Source organism: Amblyomma americanum, chromosome 3 (genome assembly GCF_052857255.1).
Source record: "Amblyomma americanum isolate KBUSLIRL-KWMA chromosome 3, ASM5285725v1, whole genome shotgun sequence".
Classification (NCBI taxonomy): domain Eukaryota; kingdom Metazoa; phylum Arthropoda; class Arachnida; order Ixodida; family Ixodidae; genus Amblyomma; species Amblyomma americanum.
In genome coordinates this window covers 108,912,623-108,926,312 of record NC_135499.1, presented here as the reverse complement: position 1 = coordinate 108,926,312, position 13,690 = coordinate 108,912,623, and the positions used below count along the sequence as shown (strand labels likewise).

The 13,690-nt window shown below is 48.4% G+C and overlaps 1 non-coding gene across 1 annotated transcript; it reads right to left on the bottom strand.

Moving 5' to 3' along the window:
* Positions 1-2,106: 2,106 nt before the first annotated feature.
* Positions 2,107-2,178, bottom strand: TRNAM-CAU (transfer RNA methionine (anticodon CAU)). The gene has a single exon. It is a non-coding gene; the product is annotated as a tRNA-Met (tRNA).
* Between the last annotated feature and the right edge of the window lie 11,512 nt (positions 2,179-13,690).

Below are 13,690 nucleotides of genomic sequence, written 5' to 3'. Positions count from 1 at the left end.
TACCACAGGTAAATATGCTGCCAATATCCTCGAAGCTGTTGTCATTAACCAAAGCGTTTATAATACTGCACTCCTATCACGCACAGGCGGACGCTTCACTCGATCGGCAGCGGCACACACAGTTGAAATCGCCCAAAAGCAACAGCACTTTATCAAAAACAATGTAAGACTTCAATCTGTTAAAAAAATCTTGTCGTTCCGAGTCAACGTTCGGTGAATACACGCATATAATGCGCCAGTATAACTTCGAAAAAGAAAAGTATACTACAAGAAGGCGTCCAGAAAAAGGGCGCACCCACCCGAGGTGCCAACAGAATGGCAAACACAGACATTATAGAACGCACTAAAGGTGGACACCATACGCCCAGTAAACTCCTCACTTTCAATCTTCGTGTCCTGTACATCTACGATGTCCAGCGCATTGTCAGCAAGAAGACGATTAAGTTCGCATTGGTGCCTACGAGCACCAAGACCCCTCACATTCAACGTTACTATGCGCAAAGCTGAGTCAAGTTTCATCGCCATGCGCGAGGAATAGCTGACATATGATGTACAGTGCCCAGCATAACAGACGAAACACGTCTAGACTCACATTGTGCTCTGTGCGGCGTTGCCAATCCATTAGACCGTTTGCAGGCACCGGGAAAACCGCTAGGCAGTCCTCCGCCAGCCTTTCCAGACCTTGGAACTACCTCTGCTTGGTACTTCCACCCACAACCGCGGAAAACAGGGACACACATACACAAACACATTGCTGCGCTAGGGAGGCGGCTTCTCCGCATGCCGTGTCTCGGCCGCAAAGTTGGGCCGTGGTTTCAAAGACGAGCGCCGAACTCCCAGGCATTTCGACGGCGGCTCCTCAGCGCCAGCTCCTACCTGTGGCTTTTCACCGACGCTTTCCTCGAGGGGGCGCTTCCCAGCTATGAGGCCGCCAGCCTCCTGGCTGGAATCCAAGGCCTCGCTGTTGTCCGGTCCTACGTTATCGGGATTTTCAGCAACAGCTCCCGTCGCTTCCTTCTGCGTGCTCACGGGTTCTGTTGGAAGGTCACGCTGCACTGGTACGTCCGCCGCAACAGCGGTGGACGTCTTCACCCCTTGCTTCGTCAGGCGCGTCAACGTAGGTCCATCCCGTGTAGCTGGCTGCCCAGTTTCACGGGCCGCGTCCTCCGCGTCCGCCTCGTCCATTAGCAGCTCAGCCGACTCTTCACTGGTCCCGGGGCCAGCAATGCTCGCATAAGTGCAGGCACATTGTCCGTCTTCGTGGCAGAACCGTCGGCAGGCTCCGCAACGTGGGACTCGACACTCTTTTCAGATGTGGCCCGTATTGCGACAGTGTAGGCATAACGGGGGCCGGCCTGGTAACATGACCAGCGCCAACTCACCGCTAACGTTCAGCTGGTGCGGCAGGTCGTCAAGCTTAACTCCGGCTTTCAATTTTAGAGTGACGAGCCTCGTTGTCTAGCCCTTTTCTAGCACAGCCCGCACTCGCCAACGCTCTCGAGCGATTTCCGTGACTTTCCCGTACGGCGCAAAGGCAGCACGTACGTGTTCGTCGGGTACGTTGTGCCGCAGCCAGTGCAGCTTCAGTCGCACATCCTGATTGGTCGGCTCAATAACCAGGCAGCGGCTTTCTTTCACAAGCATTTCACCGACGCTCAACATCTTCGTTACGGCTTCGGAATCCTTGAGAGTGACTGCCCAGACGTGGCTCATCTTATATGCCCCCAGGGCGATAACATCGGGGAGCGCAGCGCGTGCTGAGCTAGGGTATCCCGGAAATCCTCGACCCGGTACGGGCGGGCTCTTATATCGGCGTGCAAAAAAACTGTATCTACAACGAAACGCCCTGTAGGCAATCCTGGCAGAAAAACCTGGTAAGCATTTTCCTCATCTGTAAACCTGTTTCCGCGGCAAGACATGGCCGCTGAAGCCGCTCCTACGGAGCCCGTCATCACACGTCCATCACGCTCGGTGGCCTGAAGTCGAATCTCGCCTCTCTGCTCATTGCCCTGCACAGCAACGTAGCCTATATTAGAAGGCAAATTGTTGTACAGATTGAATCTTACTGTTGAAAAAAAGCATAGAAGAAACAGAAGACAAAAACCATAGCAGAGCGTGGTTTCGATCCACGGACCTCTGGGTTATGGGCCCAGCACGCTTCCACTGCGCCACTCTGCTTTTTTTTATTGCTGGGCTTCGACAGAATACAACAAAAAACATACACGGGTAGACACCCAAACTACAAAAAGGTAGCCTACAGCCCCCAGAGGGGCAGGCCTTGTCAGTTTAAAATTCCCTGAGTTCCGTCAAATGTTCGAGCTTTGAAAGCCACTCAGGGGGAGATACTTGGGTTTTCAGCACCTCGATGAACTTGTGCATTGTCTCACGGAAATATAATCGCGCGGGCCGCGCATCCGGGTCACAATGAAAGCCTGCCATTCGGGAGCGCCAGATGCTATGGAGGCCCTCGAGCATTACTAAATCAAACCGCATGCCATCTTTTGCTGTAGGCAGGAATCGAATTCCATACGGATCCAATGGTAATTCTTTTTTGATGGTCCTTTGAAGGACGTCCCAAAAATATACCCCTTCCCAACAGTGCAAGAAAACGTGATCAATAGTTTCTGGTTGTTTAACGATAAGGCAGGGGGATCCCCAAGGTAGGTAAAACCCCTTTTTTCTGGGAAAGATTTTACAGACAGAGTCCCGGTGTGAAGCTTGAAGAAGAAATTTTTGGTTCCCGGTGGTGCCTGCATTTTTTTCACCCGTTTCAGGACATCTCTGCCTGGGCCTCCGGAGCATATTGCCCTGTACATTGGTTCCGGCAATAACACGTCACATACATCCTTGTACAATGTTCTCCGCTGAACACCACTTAAATAATTTTTTGAAAACCTCGCCGTCAAAAGCCTGACGCTAAACACCTTTAACCTAGACACCTGAACTTCTTTAAGAAAACCAAAAATACCTCCAGTCATAGCCTCCGTTCTAACAATGAAATCTGGCACGGCACGCCCGAGCCTGACTTGGCATACGGTACGTAGAAAGGGATCTTTAAAGTCTCGGAGAAACAAAAATCTGTTTACTATCTGCCGTATAAACAAGTGCCCCAGACCAAGTCCCCCTACCTTGACGCTCCTGAACAAATTTGTCCGGCTGCACCTCTCCCATTTTGAGGCCCATATAAAGACAGCGAAAATACGGTGCAGCTTTTGCACATTTAGCCATGAGCAGTGGAGTACTTGCATCACGTACCAGAGCTTGCTTATCAAAAACAAACTGCACACAGTTGCTCTTGCAAATACAGACTAATTACCAATTTTCCATTTTTCGGCTTTCTCATGCGTTTCTTCAACCTGTGTTTTCCAAAAAGGCTCAGTTCCCTGTAAAATTCGAGTGGAACACCTAGGTATTTCACGGGTGTTGTCAACCAAGAAACGCTGGCGAAAACAGCTGGAGTTGACGGCCATTCTCCACGCCAGAATCCCAGGCACTTGCTCCAATTCACCAAACTTCCGGTGATCTCACTGAAACCCTTTACTGTTTCAATTGTCCTGCTTATGCTATCTTGGTTAATCAGAAAACAGCAACGTCATCTGCGTATGCTAAGAGCTTCACTTCTGATGCATGTACACGAAAACCATGAACAGCCTCATTTCCTATAATGTTTAGGCAGAGGGTTTCAATATTAATACAAAACACAGGGGGCTGAGGGGACAGCCCTGGCGTACCGATCTCTGCACACTAATGGGGACCCCCAAGGTCTTGTTTTTACTATTACCCTCGTAGTGCAGTTACGGTAAGCCATGTTCACACCCTCTCTGATAACAGAACCAACGTTAATGTAATGTAGAATGCAAAGCAGCAATTCGTGCGCCACACAGTCAAACGCCTTCTCAAGGTCAATATGAAGAACTGCGACCCGAGCATATATTGCGTCACAACACTCAAGCACGCACCTAGCCTTGTGAATATTCTCAACAATGAAACGCCCCTTGATCCCACACGTTTGGTGAGGTCCGACTATTTTATGCATTACGGTCTGTAGCCTGCCTGCAAGAACCTTCATGTAAATTTTGTAGTCTACATTTGTGAGGGCTATGGACCTGTACGATGTTACCTGTCTGAGTTTTTCTGTTTGATCGGTTTTTGGTATGAGCACAGTATTCCAGGATGCATATGATGTAGGCAGAGCATGCAACACATACGCTTCACTAAATACCACTGAGGGGAGCGGTGCTAGTTCCTTCTTGAAAGCTTTATAAAAAGCCGCGCTCAGGCCGTCAGGCCCCGGCGACTTTCCTGAGTTTAATTTATCAATAGCCTGTTCCACTTCCTGTTCGCTAATTGGCAGCTCTAATCTTATTCTGTCTGCGTCATAAACACGTGGCATGGCCCCTAAAAATATCTCCTTAAACCTTCCCATGTCAACATGCTTCGAAGCGAAAAGCGTTTGACAGTACTTAAAAAAAAGCCTTTGCTATGATGTCATCGTCAGATGCAGTGGCACCGCCCCATTGAATTTCCACGACATGGTTTCGCCGAGCGTGCGGCCTTTCCATTCCTAACGCCCGTTTTGTGGGTGTTTAGCTCGCGGCGAATTGCTCAGCTCTCGCGTGCACAAGTGCGCCGCGATATCCCTCTTCCTCTATAGTTTCTAGCTTTTGTTTATTTTTTCGGACGTCTTCACTGAAAACACCCGGTGCCTTGCATTCCTGAGCTAATAACTTGTCCAGTAAGGACTTCAAATGTGCCTCGCTTAACCTTACTTGAAAACGTATGCAGCTGGTTCTTTCTATTCCATACACTTTTATCTGCTGTTTGCAACTTTCCTATTCTTCTCTAGCTGCTCGATTGCCATTAACGGTTATTTTATTAATTTATTTTTATTAATTATTAATTTAATAATTTATTTAACCAATTTATTTTTAGGCAAATCTTATAGGCGACCAGTGTCGAGGAGGAGGCAATGCTTTCGCATTCTTCCAATGCGGGTAGCTGCAATGATTGCTAATTTTTTTAGGCGAATTCAGCATAGTATAAGGAAGACTACTGTAGCGTGCCCGTTGTGTAAGGATATAGACCACCCGTCAGAAGTTCCCAGGACACAGGTTAATTCTACTCTGAAAACTTTGAGTGTTTAGTAGGTGTCTTACGCCCAACGGTATACTGCTTCAAAGTGGACTCTTTTGCCTGAGAATTTTTGATGCACCCTGTTAAACCTTAGTCGGTCCACTGCGGTGGCTCAACGGTTTAGGTTGCTTATCCCAAAGTAGCTCGGAGGTTCCATCCTGGCCACCACGGGTGCATTTTGATGGAGGCTAAATGGAAGAAACGCCAGTGTGCAAAGCGATGTCAACCCCCGGTAGTCTAATCCAGAGCTCCCCACTACGGCGTCCCTCATAGCCCATCTATGGCTTCGGGACATTTACAGTTTACTTGTTCCCATTAGAGAAGTACCTGCCATCAGCGTATGGAACAAACTACGCCCCTTGTACGCAGTACAATACATCGGTGACATCGACTGGGAATACAAATTGGCCTGGAATGCTTATTTTCGGCATATTGGTGACAATGACTTGTCAAGGAGGTCTAGCGCCACCGATATCGACGTACTGTATTTTATGGCCGAGCTAGATATCATTCCAGTAGCTCTGCTCCACAGACGCAGTAGTTCTGTAACTTTGTAAGAATATTAGGATTGACGGGTTGGAATGCTTTTAAAAAATCATTTAGTGAGAAATAAATGATTGGCTTTTCATTGTCGTAAGGGCTATCTCGGTCGAACGACACATTATAAAGTAACGAATCGTATTTTGTCGATTTCTAGTGTATTAGCTCATCAATGCCTTTTATGAATATGTGAACAAATCAAACTAGACGGCAGCTGATTTCTCCCATGTTTCTTTTATCCAGCGGTTCCTTTGACAGTAGCATTATATCTGCGTATACGGTAATAATGTTAACATTCCTTGAGCAATAGACTGCGCTAGTGCGTCCACATTGATGGCTCGCGGTTGGCGTAGCTGGTGAGCGCTCTTTATTCGTGAGACCACACTGCTACAGGTGCGACGGCTGAAACTACGAGGCCTTCAGATGCCTTCGTTTCGTGCACTCGCGCGGTCACAGCTCCTGCTTCAGCTTCAGAATGTGCTTTCTGCTTTTATGCAGGACGCTGAGAAGGGGAGCCAAGCAAGCTATGCGCGAGGCAAAGAGAATGAGCCGGCGGCTGTGACTGGACTCGGCGGCATGGGGCCTTCGACTCATCCAGCTGCCACCATCGAACCAGTGCCCAGTGTAGACCGAGGCAACTCGCGGCCAACGAAACGCCAGGGAGCCAAGACATCTCGCCGACGCAGAGCTAGTCGAGAAACTTCGGAGGATGGTACCGCATCTTGTGAGTATGCACCTTCTTATGGCCTTCTCAGCGTCTCATAGCGCCCGTGATCTCATCCAAAGAAATGTCGACCTTCAAAAAATATCAAGATGCGACTCTAATTTTAACGCCGACTAAGCATGCCCATGCAGGCTAAAGGTCAATTGATGTGTGTGTGTGTGTGCATGTGTGTGTGCTTGTGTGCGCACGCGTGTGCACGCGCACCGGTTGGGCGAAACGTTTAAAGTAGAATATGTGCGGTAAAAGCGTGACAGGGGCAGTGTTGGACGCGAAACTTCTGCACACGCCCGATGATCATCCAATGACAGCAATATGAAATATGAGAGTACCTGTCACAAGGTATGCCTGCTCGCTCATCCAGTCACGTGGCATCACCGCCGTCTTCAATTCTTCCACGTGCAGGAAGCATGCAGACTGAGTCACCATTGCGTAGAGCGATCGAGCAGTGTTCACTAATCGTTTAAAACGGAATTCAGACAATAACAACTGACTCTTTAATGGAATGAAGGCCACTCTTGTCTGAAAGTGTGTTTTTGCTGCAATAGCGCAAGTCCGCCTATTACGAACTTCGGATACAAAGAACGCAATCCGCGTGACCACCACGTTAATTTGTAAGTTCGAGCGACTGTACTTTTTTTCCACTTGAAATACGTGCTGCTACCTGGCGTGTCATTTGTTATGTTCACATCCAAAAGGTGGGTTTCGTCAAAAGGAATAGTGGCAGAATTAGAAATGCCGAAGAGCTTTGCCAAAGTTACTGTTATGCTGCTCATTAGTCATACAAAACCGTGTAAGGCGGTGGGCGAAAAAGCAAGTTTTGGCCCGGATGAGCTTTTGAAGTGTGATGGGGACATAGTCACGCAAAGTTCGCCGTAACTGCCGCGTAGTCTCCTTTGTGACGAGAAAGTTAAAAAGGAAAGTATTTTAACTATCCCGCTCTGGAAGGACGCCAGGATCACGCTGGCAGAGAAGGGAAGAAGAATGGAAACCAAGGAGAAAAAATTGGAGGACGCTCAAGCTCCGCCTTTAAGAGTGGAACGCGACAGCGCGTTGCAGCACTGCCAGGGAGTCCACGGAATGCCATCGCCCGTTCGGCGCGACGCCTTCACCGCACCGCTTTGCTAGGTACGGAGAAACGGACGCGCGGAGCGGCAAACCACGTAGAAGCGCTGCCAGGCCTCTTGCCGAAACGCGCGGGACTCGAGTTGAAGTTATAGTTTGTCGACACATCGTTCTCGACAAACCCGATGCCCCGAACGCCAGCATGGCTTCCGCGCCGAACGAACGGGCAGCAAGCCGCAAGCTTCGTGGTGAACGCGCTTTGGATGCGCACTGCATTGTTCGCCGCTCACCGCGTGATTCTTGCGTGCCGCCCCACCGCGCCCGAACTAGACGAGCGGGAGGCGCTGCCGTCGAGCGCTATCTGTTGGGGCAGTGGGGTACATTGCGAGGAGGAGGATTTTTCGCTCACGGCCAAAGCCGCCGACGCCGACACCGGCTTTTCCGCGACACGAGCTCCTTAACGCTATCGCGATAAAAGGGACGGACGGACGGACGGATGGACGGACGGACGGAAACTTTATTCAACAAGAGAATCCGAGGCCCGCAGGCCTCCTGGGTCTCCGCATGAACCCACTGACAGTCTAGACGTTCATGTGGTGTTTGTCCATGACGTATGCGGCCCGGCTGATCACGATCTTCTGCATGGCGAGGTACGCGGACCGTAGTGAGGTCTCCCTGTCCTCCCAGGTTCGGAGATGCACCGGACCGGCGAGGCCAGGGGAGGCCGGGCATGATAAGAGTATGTGGGTAAGAGTGGCCTTGGTGGGAGCACAAAATGCATATGGGGGTACCGGCACAAATTTTGGATTGCCTGGTGTAGGCAACGTTCGCGCCTGCAGGCGACGCCAAACTGACATTTCTCTGGCAGTGAGGGGTGGGTGGGGTGGCGGGTAGATTAGGCGCTCAGCGCGGGATTTTGCGGTGACATCAGCAAAGGAGTGCATAAGCTCCTTCGAGAAATCCCCTGCTATGTCCGCCTGTGGCCGGTTTCTAGACGTTCAGGCTAAGAAGTCGGCAGCCTAGTTGCTGAGATTTCCCGGGTGCGCAGGTACGGAGATGAGCTCAGCGCGTCGGAAGAGGTGGCGGGTGGGCATGTGCAGCAGGTATTGCTCGGTGGGATGAACCCTGCCCATGCCAAAAATTTAGAATGACGGTTTTTGAGTCACTAATATTGTAACGGGCGTATGTGTATGCCAGAGCAATGGCTATAGCGGTGTCCTCGGCTTCCTCAGAGGTGGTGCCTGAAGGAAGCTCGAAAGTTAGGGGTGTTATGTGTGGGTTGTGGACAACCGCGGTGGCTCCGTGCTCATCGCAGGCGGCATCCGCACAAATAGCATCCGGCTCATCCCCGTATCATTTGAGCAGCTCTTCCGCGCGCGCCTTCATGCGACCTTGGTCATGGGGGGGGTTCATGTTCCTAGGTAATGGTGTGGCATATATTAAAGTATGAATGTGGGTGGGGAGAGTTCTTATTGATGGGTTGTTTACAGGGATAGTGATGCCTAGCTGACTGAGTATGCGTCGTCCGGTAGCTGTAGCGGATAGTCTATTATAAAACCAAGAGTTGTACTAAAACTCGTCTGGTCGGGGTGAATCATTAAAATTTACATTGAAGACGCCGACGATTGTAGACGCACAGTCTATTATAATGTGCTTGTAAGTTGGCCCGCGAAGTTTATGTGCGGTGTTATGGTCTCCGAGTTCGAGCATTTTTTTCGTTTCTAGTGTTTTTTTGTTAATTTAAGTGCTACATTTGTTGCTTGCCGAATCAAGCAGTCTGTTTGCTGGACCTCACTGGTTGTCAGTTTAAGGTATGGCGTAGCATAAAAAATTCGGTTGAGGGCATAGGCGTGCACTGCGCGAAGGATGTGCGCCTCTCTCAGCCCATGTGCGCGTCCACCCATCCTTTTAATGAGTTGCGTGGCGGCTGCGATGGCCCTTTTCAGTCGCTTAATTGTGCCACCGTTTTTCCATCCTGTTGAAAGTAAAGTCCTAGAATGCGTATTTTATGGACCTGGGGTACCTGTCTGCCCTGAATTCGGATTTCTATGTGGGATTGGTAATTCTGTACCTTAGGACGTATGACGAGAAATTCTGATTATTCTGGCCAGCACGGTGGTCCGATTCCTGACGTTAGTTTAGCAAGGGTATCTGCTGCCGTTTGTAGCGTGGTTCAGCTGCATAGCACCACGCTCGCAACATGACTCTGCAGCGTAGAACTGCGTCCTCAGTTACGCTATCCAAAGATGAATGGCGAAATGTGCGAAACTGCGCTGCTTTATTCACTTGCTTTGTAAGTTTTTGATTCCTGCATTAGAAGCAAGCCGAAAATGGGGAGCGGATATATCGGATGTGCTCTAAGCCTTACTGTCCCACATTTCACACTTGTAAATAAGCCTAACCGTCGGTCCTATACGTGGTGGCAACAAGACTAGGGGTGCAAAAATTACGTGGTTGTGCGGGTGGTGTTCATATGTCAACATAATGGTGGACCAGTAATTTCAGCTGCTGTATAATTGTATTTCGCTCTGGGGAGTGCCACCAAAACCTCACCCACATGTACGTATATCAGTTAAAAAAACGAAAACAAATACTGCTGTGCTTCTGAGGCGCTTCTTCTATTTATGTATAATTGATTGTACTAACCAATATAACAAACCAAATTTAGATTATGGTCCATAAAAACCCTTTCAAATTATAGAGCAAATTTTACTTTCTGCCTCACTCAGGAAATACAGCTGTGTGTGTGTGTTTAATTTTGCAGCTGTGGCCTCTTCAACGGTGGATGGAGAGAGTGTCGCCCGGTCAACGAGCGGGCGGACACTACGCAGCGCTGCTATTGGGAAGAACTACAAGGAGTCAGACATTGGAAAGTGAGCGGCTACACTTGCTGTTTAGAAGCTACGTTATACAGAAAAGGCGACTGATGACTGTGTTCTTAAATTGGGTTGGGCTTTTTTGTGCTATGAGAACGAAATTTTACGTCATAGTCTAAGATAAGAAAAAGCAACGCCATGGCGTTGTGCAAACTTCTTGGTAACTGCCGACCGTTCGTTTTTTTTAATTTTACAAATCCAAGTAAAGTGCAGTAGGAATAGACGCTATTTTTGTAGTTTAGGCCCGTCCGTAGAGGAGCTGTGAAAGGATGCCGGAACCTTGCACCTCCCACTGTGTAGCAGAAATTATGACACTGAAGTGACGGCATGGGTGGTTTGCTCGCGAGCACTCGCTGATTATGTCACCATGCGTTCGCAAAATGCACTTCATCGAGAACCGATTTAGAATAATACAACGAACAACCCTCGAAAAATTACATAATCAACCCCTTTGCTGCATCTGCACCAGCGGAAGTTTTTGTCGCATTTCGCGTTAATTACTTTGTCACTTTGTCATAATTAATGTAGTGTATCGTATGTTCTTTTTTTTCCTTTTCTGCAGGAAACTTCGGCGGCCATGACTTCTGGAAAAATTATTGGACAAATCGGCAATGGTTTTTTAGAATACACTCTCATGGCACTTTGCATTATCTGATTACCGGACCCAAAGCTTTCACGCTAGTGCATAAAGTCCTCTTTATCTCTTACATTATTTTAATTAGACACATTAGAAACGCACAGCATTCGAAATAGAGTTTAAATGCGCAATTTTTCCTTATTTCGCGTTTCCTATTCATTTTTCGCCAATTTTACATTCTCTATAATTGCGTTCTTTCCATTCGTGAACTGCATTTTGGCGTGCCAATCCTGCTTTGGGTTCTGGTGGGTCATTTAATGTTCTTAGTGCTTTACAATGTTTTATTGTATTTTAATTGTGTTTCAATCGTGAACTGCATTTTGGCGTTCCAATCCTGCTTTGGCTTCTGGTGGCTCTTTTAATGTTCTTAGTGCTTTATAATGTTTTATTGTCTTTTAATTGTCTTAATTGTTACATTTTACTTTCTTTTAATGTGCAAGTACCGTTGAGCGATAGCCAATACCATTTGTTGGTATTTGTTGGTTATGGATTATCGAGAGATAGCCCTCATGAACCCATGATTATGCCGCCCACAATCGTGCAATAAAGTGATTGGAAAAATGGCTTTATCATAACTGCCTCCCAAAAGAGTTCTCAATACCTTGCATCTCTAAGGGCCACATGAAATGCATCTGCAAGTCAAACTGTGTAAAAGAGGCGATAACCGACACCGAAGAGGAATTTTACAGCTGTTCCGCGTCTCCAAGCGCAGACACCGCGTCGCAGACGTATGCCAGAGCACACAAACCTATTAGGTTGTTTTCGTGCAAGATCAGGCGAACGCGACCGAGCATCGCCGCATAACGTGCACTGCGGAAGGACTCGCGGTTGTGGCGCAGCTCTGCAACTGAGCGTGTTTTCTTTAGCGCCTCTTTCAACAACTAAATCGTTCAGGAGCGAGTAGAGTCGGACATGTATATATCGAACTCGAAGTGGATCACAAAATAATGCGATATATCGATAATTCGATATATAAACAGGTGGTAATATGGATAGAAGGATATAAGGGATAACACATTGCACACACGCGTGTGACACGTCCTTGCGACGAAGTGCTGCCCGGGCAGAGCAACGCTCGCGGGTCTAACTTGCTTCGCACCGAAGCCGCTGGAGACGGTGCCTAGGAACTAATCATTGGCTATAATAAGATGTCAGATAATGTAACAAATATAATATAGATAGAGCAAGTGAAGCGCCCCAAGCCAGAGCTGCCGCTGGCTTTAGTTCGTTAGGCTGACTTTACCGCCAGCTTAACACCAGCCTAAATCACGCTGTAGTCAGCATGGCGTACGCGTTCACCAAACTCATTAACTGCTTTCGAAGAATCACCTGCAAGAGTTGCCCTAAATTGAATCTGTCCACGTCTTAGTGCTGGCCTTAGTATAAATGAAGGCCTAACCAAGAGGCAACAAAACCAATGCTGAACACTTGATCTGGGTGCCGCGGAAGACCACTTCTCGCAGGCTTGGCTGTCCCGTCTCATAATCGCCTTCTGCATTCTGTTCTCTTTGGAGGGTCAGATTTTGGGCTTCTATGCCTCGAAGAAATTTCTCGATTATGCTTTTCTTTTCTCTACACCGCATTTAGAAAAAATTTTCACAGCGGGGACAAACATATAGTAAATTTTAATATATAAGGTTCTGAAGTAATTTCAAATCATAGCTAAAGGCAGCTGTATTAGGCGTTGTCGGGGAGCAAAAGTAAATTTTGTTTGCAGGACACGGAAGAAGGCGGGGAGTCGAATGCCTGGCCACTATGACAGTGGCTAGAAATTAACCACTCTTACCCAGAGCAAAGTGTTTTGGCGAGAAAATATATAGTCCCGTGACACAAATGACGAAACACTAACTTGCAAATAGCGTGTACATGAAGATGCCTGTCCCTTGTTCTGTTTCTAATTTTTAGTTGAAAAAAGAATGTTAGAACATGCCATGCATAACAAAGGCAGTGTTACTCTGAAGCTGGCGGGACATGAAACCTGAGGCAAAAACATTGTTTAGACGAAGTGACTTTTACAGTTTATAGTATACAGTGACACTGATTATTTAAAGTGGCTTCGTCTGTCGGCGCTCACCGAGTTGGCTTGAAATTAGAGTTCTGGCTCACTCTAGAGCGCACGAATACTCACGAGCACACATCATAGCATGCGGTAGCCGTAAAAGTTGCAAAAAAATGCAACACGAGCGAGGACGCTGTTTTCAAAGCCTACTGTAGCCGGGAGGCCAGGAAGCAGAGCGGACAGTGAGCCCAGCATCAGCGTCCTATCGTGGGCAATCGGGGGGCATGAACAGTGCTTCGGCTTGCCTAGTGACGCGCAGGCTCCAACGCGTACTACCACGCCACCTCTGTCCAATTTTGCAAATGCACCTTCAAGCGAACTTCGATTTTAGCAATTCACTTCCCCCGGGCTGCCCCGGTGGCTGAGTGGTCATGGCGCTCGGCTGCCGGGCCGAAAGACGCGGGTTCGATCCCGGCCGCGGCGGTCGAATTTCGATGGAGGCGAAATTCTAGAGGCCCGTGTGCTGTGCGATTTCAATGCACGGAAAAATACCCCAGGTGGTCGAAATTTCCGGAGCCCTTCACTACGGCGTCCCTCATAACCTGAGTCGCTTTGGGACGTTAAACCTTCAACCATAAACCATTTCCCCTCGGGCGTAAAATGGGGGAAAGGGCGCAAATACTTGCGTTCCCAGCGTTCAATTTTTGTTTAATTTACAG